This window comes from Myotis lucifugus, unplaced genomic scaffold, assembly GCF_000147115.1.
Source record: "Myotis lucifugus unplaced genomic scaffold, Myoluc2.0 scaffold_138, whole genome shotgun sequence".
NCBI classification, from domain to species: Eukaryota; Metazoa; Chordata; class Mammalia; order Chiroptera; family Vespertilionidae; genus Myotis; species Myotis lucifugus.
In genome coordinates, this window is record NW_005871186.1 from 2,883,816 (window position 1) to 2,892,813 (window position 8,998).

Consider the following 8,998-nt stretch of genomic DNA (forward strand, 5'->3'; position numbering starts at 1 on the left):
ATTTTATCTTTGACCTCTGCCTTCCTTACTCTCCGTTGCTATGATGCCTAGGGCTATGCCTTACTAGCAATACTTCTCAATTATTGACAAATCAACTCCGGGAATTTTCAGTTATTGGAATTCTGGTCCTCCGATTCAGAATGAAGTCCCTAGTTACAAGGAAAAAAAGACCGGATGCTTAGATACCACATTTTTCAGGTTTTTGACACGACTGTCAAGACTGCTTAAGATCTGCCTCTGGTGAAAACACACACACACACACACACACACACACACACACACACACACACAGAAGGAGAAAGAGAGAGAGGAAGAGAGAGAGAGAGGGAGAGAGAGAGACCAGGCACACTTTTTTTTCATTGTTTTCTCCTTATTGGCCTCGCTCTCCAGTGGGTTGACAGACTAGGGCAGTCCCCAGGACTGAATACAAGCCTGTTCTTCCTCCTCTCCCCGCAGTCAAAGGGCAGGGAGTTGAATCTGCAGTGAATGTTCATGCAGGCCTTGGTGGGATCCCAGTCCAGTCTTCTGCAATACAGACAATTTCTTGCTCATGATTAAGTAGTATATGTAGATTTACTGGTTTTTAGGTCAATGTATCTTATGCCATAACAAACAGCCAGATATTTTTTTTCAAGTGTTTGTCCCTCTTTCCATTCTCACAGTGGATAAAAGAGAACAGGATGATTTGGGGTCTGGTGGTAAATGCAGAGATATACAGTAGAGTAATTTTTGGTGAGGTCTATATTTTATCTACAAAACTTCTTGACAGTTGAAGAGGAGTGGAGGACTCCACACATGGAGTTTTTTTTTTTTATTAAATCTTTATTGTTCAGATCACATTTGTTCCTCTTTTTTTCCCCCCATAACTCCCCTCCTCCCAGTTCCCGCCCCACCCTCTGCCATCACTCCCCACCCACTATCCTCATCCATAGGTGCACGATTTTTGTCCAGTCTCTTCCCGAATCTCCCACTCCCCGTTCCCCCCCAAGAATAGTCAGTCCATTCCCTTTCTATTTCCCTGATTCATTATAATCACCAGTTCATTCTGTACATCAGATTATTTATTCACTTGATTCTTAGATTCACTTGTTGATAGATGCATGTTTGTTGTTCATAATTTGTATCTTTACCTTTTTCTTCTTTTTCCTCTTCTTAAAGGATACCTTTCAGCATTTCATATAATACTGGTTTAGTGGTGATGAACTCCTTTAGCTTTTCCTTATCTGTGAAGCTCTTTACCTGACCTTCAATTCTGAATGATAGCTTTGCTGGATAAAGTACTCTTGGTTGTAGGTTCTTGGTATTTATCACTTTGAATATTTCTTGCCATTCCCTTCTGGCCTGCAAAGTTTCTGTTGAGAAATCAGCTGACAGTCGTATGCGTATTCCCTTGTAGGTAATTGAGTCTCTTTCTCTTGCTCTTTGTCTTTTGCTCTTGGCATTTTAATTATGATGTGTCTTGGTGTGGTCCTCTTTGGATTCCTTTTGTTTGGGGTTCTCTGTGCTTCTTGGACCTGTAAGTCTATTTCTTTCACCAGGTGGGGGAAGTTTTCTGTCATTATTTCTTCAAATAGGTTTTCAATATCTTGCTCTCTCTCATCTTCTGGTACCCCTATAATTCTGATCTTGGTGCGTTTGAAACTGTCCCAGAGGCTCCTTACACTATCTTCGTATTTTCGGATTCTTTTTTCATTTTGCTTTTCCGGTTGGGTGTTTTTTGCTTCTTCGCATTTCAAATCTTTGACTTGATTCTTGCGCTCCTCTGGTCTGCTGTTGTGTGTCTGTATAATATTCTTTATTTCAGTCAGTGTATGCTTAATTTCTAGTTGGTTCTTTATCACAACATCGACGGTCTCATTAGATTTCTTGAGGCTCTCATCAAGTTTATCGGCAGTTTCTAGCAAATTATTGAAAGCCCTCAAAAGTGTGTTTTTTAGCTCTATATCCTCCATTTCTGTCATGTTTTTTTGTCTCCGCATTTTTTATGCTTTCTTGGTGCATCCCCTTGTGGTCTTTGTGCGCAGTCTTGTTCTAGTTAAGCCTTGATTGTTGTAGTTAATACTAGAGGGATTTGACCACCAGGCCGACTGGCTGTGAGAATCAGCTGTGTCTGCAGTGGGAAAACTTCTGTCCTCCAGAGAGGTGCTAATCTAGCCTTTGCCTGAGGCTATCCGGCAAATGGCTCTACGCAGGGCTTGGGCAGGTCGGGTCGCAGGGGATCAACAGGGCGGGTGGAGGGAGCAGTTATGACTGCTCTCAGTCCCATTCCCAGAGGCTCTGCTTCTCAGAACCCCAGCAACCGCTGCAAACCTCGGAGAGAAAGCTGCCCTCACGTTCCGACTGATGCCAGACAATCCCGCTTCTCCCGTTTGAGTCTGAGTCCCTAGATACTTGCCCGGATCTGGAGCTCAGAGTCTGAGACTCCCTCCTGATTGAAAACGACAACCGCGCCCTCAGCCACCAGCCAGCTCCCCGTGCACCTCCGTACCTTTGTATTTTCCACACTGCGCCTCCTCTGAGCCTTGGTATGCTGTTCTCTTTCCTTCTAGTTGAAGAATCTCTCCTCAGCCAGCCTTCCTGTGGTTCTGGGTGATGTCCGTTCCGTCTTTTAGTTGTATTTTTGAAGTGGTTGTTTGCGGCAACAATCTCTGGTGTTTACCTATGCTGCCATCTGGGTTCTCCGAGATGGATTCCACATGGAGTTTTTTATGTGTAGTGCACATGGACAGGGTAGGATGTGTGCCTCCCACAACCCCATATTCATCATTTTACTCTTGCCTCCCTTTGAATCTCTGATCTGAGCCCACATCCTAAGCCCCAGAGAACTACTGTGTTCACTTTAGACCCCGTGTGAGATGTTTTATGAGGTGCCGAGCTTGCAATGAGAAGAACAAAATCTTTTTGTTAATAAGGGGTATGAAAGCTGGATATTTATCAGATCTCACCTTTTAGCTCCCAAGATATCCCTTTCTTTCAAAACTCAAACCACAACATATGGTATACATTTTATGAGTAGGTTGAGGGAGGGCTGCTTAGAGCTATAAAGCCTGGGACCAATCTACAATTTGAAGATAACAGCTACAAGTGGGGCCTAAAGTCTTTGAACTTGTCTGTGAAGAGATTATAAAAATATTAATCAGGAAAATGTTTGAGGAAGTCAGAAGCCCAAGAGGGGCTGGGAGGGCTGGGGGAGTGGCGCTGGTCTCCTGGGAACTTCCTCTGAGACATTAAATTTAATGTGGAGAGACACGAGTGAGGAAAGCAGAACTTGCCAGGCCAATAGGAAACCAGAATGACCCATGCTCCTTCTCGCATCACTTAACGTCCATCTCCAGAACTAAGCATGGTGCTGTGATCCACATCCCAGCATATTAAGTTCTGAGGCCCAGGGAATAATACATTCTCCTCAGGGCTCTGTGTTCCCTTTAGTCCCCACATCTCCTGTTGGAAAGAAGTTCTCTGACTTTGGAACTATGATTTTTAACCTTTTCTGGACTGAAAATAGCACAGGGCACAGGAAGTAATGTGGTTAGAGTGTGGTGGTGTAGATAGAAAACAGACATTGTGGTAGGTATCTGAATACATCTTAGTAACAAAACAGAATGTGAGAAGAATTGTTGGTTAAAATTTGTCAAAAGAGTTCACATAAATGCTAACAATATCCTTTTGATTTATTGATTTTTAAATATGTTTTTAATAACTTTTAGAGAAAAAGGAAAGAAGAGGGATAGAGAGATAGAAGCATCAATGAGAGAGAAACATCAGTGATCCACTGCATTCTGCTCACCCCATACTGGGAATTAAGCCCACAACCCAGGCATGGGCCCTTACCTGGAATCAAACTGGTGACCTCCTGGTTCCTGGGTCGATGCTCAACCACTGAGCAACACCAGATGGGCTTGATTTATGAACACAGCAGTTATGTTGACAGCAACACCAACAATAAAACAGAAACATGATTATCATCAGCATGTTCAATGTAATTAAAATTATATCCATAGCAATATAACTGTATGTCTTTCTATTTAAATATCATTCCCTATATACCAATGGTTTGTAACAAATCTGACACAATAAGAAATAACATAAAGAAGGTCCCTTCCTGCCTTCATTAATCTAATTGTTTTGGGATGCAAGGCTGGATGAAAAGGAATACTCAATTACACTATTACTAGAGGCCCAGGACACGAAATTCCTGCATGGGTGTGTGTGTGTGTGTGTGTGTGTGTGTGTGTGTCTGTGTCTGTGTGTGTGTGTGTCCCTTAGCCCAGCCTGCACCCTCTCCAATATAAGACCCCTTGAGGGATGTCCAACTGCCCTCTCACAATCCAGGACTGCTGGCTCCCAACTGCTTACCTGCCTGCCTGCCTGATTGCCCCTAACTGCTTCTGCCTGCCGGCCTGATCACCCCCTAACCACTCCCCTGCCAGCATGATTTGTGCCTAACTCTTCCCCTGCCAGCCCAATTGCCCCCAATTGCCCTCCCCTGCAGGCCTGGTTGCCCCTAACTGCCTTCCCCTGCAGGCCTGATCACCCCCAACTACCCACCCTTTCAGGCCTGGTCCCTCCCAACTGCCCTCCCCTGCTGGCCTGATTGCCCACAACTGCCCTCCCTTTTCAGCCATCTTGTGGCGGCCATCTTTGACCACATGGGGGCGGCCATCTTGTGGGTTGGAGTGATGGTCAATTTGCATATTACTCTTTTATTAGATAGAATGTGATGATGAAGAGGAAAATAAGACATTGGTGGGGGGGCAGGGCTAGCTACCTAAATCTGTGCTAGTAACCTGCATTCTGATGCACACACTTGCTTGCTGATAAACCTAATTCATATCTGTGATGCCTGTCCTGCATTGCAGAACCTGTTTCCCGAAATACTCCCATTTTACAGAGTCCATAAACCATGAACCATATACAACCCCCTTAGGGGATTGGCAGCGCTGATGCAGCCAGGTGTCTGAGTATAATCTCACTTTCCCCATCCCAACTCACGGGGGGTTACAAAGCCCTAGAAAAGTCTGGAAGCCTGATCCATATTCAGGGGACAAAGGAACTAAGGGGTATGAAGGGAAAGCTTTATCCATATTCATCACTTAGAATTTGGAGACTGCCTCCCATGATTCACGGCATGAATGCATCTGCAGTTAAAGGTTGCTTTTCTGAATATCCTCTGAGAGCCCAGTTGATTAATTCTCTGGTGCCGCCTGGCAGCTTATCTGCAACAATGATAAAGAAAAAAAATTTCAAGGTCTCAGAATGCACTTTGTGCAAAATTTACACACTTATCATTGCACTTGCAAACCATCACGAGTTTATGTGTTGTTAGAAATGAATTCATTCATACCCATGAAATGGAAACTGTCAATATGGCTCACCAAGTACACCTATACAAATTGCAGCTCCTGCCTCATAGACATATGTGAATCAAGAAGAGTTTTAAGGCAAGGTTACCTTACTCAACTATAGTTACAAACAATACTAAAATGCCTGTGCTTTCATTAAAAAGACATCAACATTTCAGATGCCCTTCATGTCTCCTGTGAATTAATGTGTGGAGATTGCCCAGCTCTGTGGTCTTGTCAGTCAGGGACCCTTGTCTGGAGCTTCCACCAACTTATAGCTACAGCATCTGAAACATGTTTTCAGATGATTGATAATAGGGTACAAAAATATCTAGAGGTAATAGAAATGTTTCAGTTATGCTTTTAAAAAATTATTTTTATTTTATTGCCATTCTATTTTTATTATAGTGCTATGCAATGCATACATTGTACCTTTAAATTTTATTTTTATTTGGATATATTTTCAGTTCTGCTTTGATTGATGGTGCAAAAAGGTTAAAGTGTTTCCCAAAGTAGTGGTGAAAGTGGACATTTATGGAGGTGTGAGTGTTTCCCAGAGAAAGACTCCCCTTGAAGAGCACCATGTGGAAACCTCCATCCTCTTCCCACCTCCCAATTGCTGGTAACCTGTCACTGCCACAGCTGTACCACATTATGTCTGGAAGGCTTTTGTTTCTAGGTCAGAAACAAAAACTGGTGGTTAACTGAAGGGCTAGATCAGATTTAATGGTGTTGTGGAAAAAATTTCTCAATAGCTTAAAAAAATTTCTAAATACCAGCTCTTAGTAGCTTCTATTTAAAAAGAACATTTTTTCCTAAAATTCTAAGGACAGATACTACCATTCAGCTCAAATTATTAGAACTCTTTCACTGGTTATCTTCCCATCATACTCTGCATTATGAAGGGCAGGTACCCAGACTTCTGCATCATGATTTTATCCCTAGTAAGTAGTTCAGGACATGAATATAGGATAAGCTTAACTAGCAGGTATAGAATTAAATTGAAATTACTAAGTATTTAGGAAGGCTGTAGAGTGTATCATTACATTAGATTTTACATTCTTCTTATTTGAATATTCTTGCTAGAATAATCTGCAAAATGGATGAAAACATAAAACATGCTGAAGCATTGACTTCCCTAAGTGTCCTATGTGGTGACCTCCCATGGTTATTGTTCTTAAGTTTCTGTTTTGCTTCCTTTGTTTATTTTCCACTCCTATGAACTTAACTTTCATTTCTCACTCCGCTTCTGTGAGGGAACTCCTCTGTGGAGAGCTGGTCGCTGGCTTGGTGAGTGAAGACTGACCAGACTCACAGCAGATCTCCTCCATTGAATTAAGACTCCTGTATATTGACTAAAAGTAAGTGGGGGCAATTTTGGGGGACAAAGGACAGGAGGCTTTGGGGGAGCAGACTGACTGTGTTTGGTGTCTTAAATTGTGATTCTGAAGCTGCTCTGCTTGTGTGTGTCTCTGCTGAGGTGGCAGAAAAGAGAAACACTGAGTCAGGGGGAAGAGTGATCTTTAGAGAAGGGCTGTTTAAAACAGCAGAGTCTTATTTATTTCTTGGAGGGATCATTATTTCTCCAGGCTGTTACCTCATCTTCTCCCTATCCTGTAGTCTTGACTTTCTACCTTTCCAAGGTGAGCCAGAATACTCCTTATCCCAGGCAGAAAAATTCCTCCCTCATGTTCTCCAGGAAGCCTGTTAGGGGAGCCCTGTTCTCCCTCTTCATAGAGCCCAAGCTCCTGGTGAGGCCAGCAGGAGTGAGAGCCCTCATCAGGAGGCATGTGGGAGGGGCAGGCTCTTAGGGGCTCTGCAGGGATCAGACCCTCTTGAAGCTGGTCCTCTTACTCTTTTGTTAAATTAGCATTATTTATTTATTTATTTACTTATTTATTTATTTTTACAAACCTTTATTCTTAAATGTACAATAAGCTCACATAAAATACTTCTTCTTTCAGCTGTATGTGGCAACAGATATTATCATAAGGAATCCAGATGTTAAAACAGGAATGGAATTTAAGATCACCATTTCCTCAGGCACAAGGAACAGCTCATTTCTGGCCAGATTCCTTCATTTCATAAGTGTGTTTTGTACGGTCTGGGGCTGGGAAAATAGGGTCTTTCCTGATCCCACCAGCTGAGTTGGACAAAACAACCCAGAACTGCCGAGCCACATCTTGCTGGACAATAGCTGCCATCCTGGGACCCACCAGAGCATCCTGTTGTGCTGATGGCCAATAAATAACCACCGGAGACTTCTCAAGATGGCCAGGGTGCAGCTGTACCAACTTCCTGCTCATCAATCACCTGCCACAAGCTACCTCAGATAAACCTGATTGGTCCAACAGCAGCATAAAAAATCTCTGCCAGGCATAGTCGGGTGTGACTCCCCCGGCCTGCACCCCAGACCGTGGGACCTCACCCGAGAGCTTCCAATAAACGCGATATTTCGTTCTTACCCTGCTTGTCTTGGTCAATTTATTGGCTTTGGTCAGATTAAATCTTAAATCTCAGATTAAACATTACATTAAACCTAACATGTTTTTTTTTTGTGTGTGTGTGTGTGTGTGTGTGTGTGTGTGTGTGGCGGGGGAGGGGGAGGGAGGACGGTGGCTTTCCCCTTGGCCTTTGCTGTCTGCTCCTCTCTTGCTATTGTAATGCCTTACCTTCCTCACCCATCTCCTTGGCTGGATTCTTGGGCTGCTTCAGGGGCGTTTTCTTGCCACCTTTGATACAGGACATGACAACTGATGCCCCTTCCCTGAATGCTGATCCATAACTCTTGTCTTGGTAACTTCTAGGAAGCCTTTGTTACAGAAGAGCAAAGAAATACCAAGCATGCTTCCTAGAGAAAGGGAGGGACCCTGTTTATTAACTAGTGGTCTCCTGGAATAATTTCCAAATCAGAGTGAAGAAACATGCAGAGAGCCTGTCTATATATATCCCGCTGGGGTCTTTGTCTTGCAGATATGCCCCCTGCCCCCTTTGTGGCCCTGCAGGAAGGCCCCAGGTGTCAGGCCACATCCTATGGTCCCTCCAGCAGAACAACCCTCCCCCCTCAGGGCAGTGCCTTGCTCACAGTTTCTATGGCCAGACACACCTTGCAAGATCAGTTTCACAACCTTTCACAACCTTCCTCACTTTCACAACCTTCCTGATAAATGACCAGCCTTTGGCCAGCCTGATGAAAGAGCCTGGATGACCAGATTGCTGCCCATCTCTGTAGTCCCTGTAAGGTTCGTGACGCAGGAAAACAAAGAGTGGAGTCAATCAGAAAGGAGGAAAAGAGAAGGTTTAATCTGCATTCCTGGTTGAGACCCACAAGCCCCAAAGGCAGGGCCAGTGAATTCGTGCCAACAGGGAGGGAGGCACTTTCTTTTATACAGCTGTTTAGTGAGGGGCGGGGGGCGGGGAGGGGCATGAGCTGAGGAAGTTCTCACCTGTGGGTGTTGTCACAGATTCCAGGAAGGAGCCAGCATCTGTCTGGCACTCTGACCTGTTAGGAATTCCAGGGAGGGTCCATTATCTCCATCACCATCTGCCTTGCAGTGGCATGCATCCGCTCCTGGGCCTCCCTTTGACCTAACAGTCCCCATGTGGACACTTGCCTCTTAGAGGTCCAAGAAGAGGGAATTTATTCTCTCCTGAGG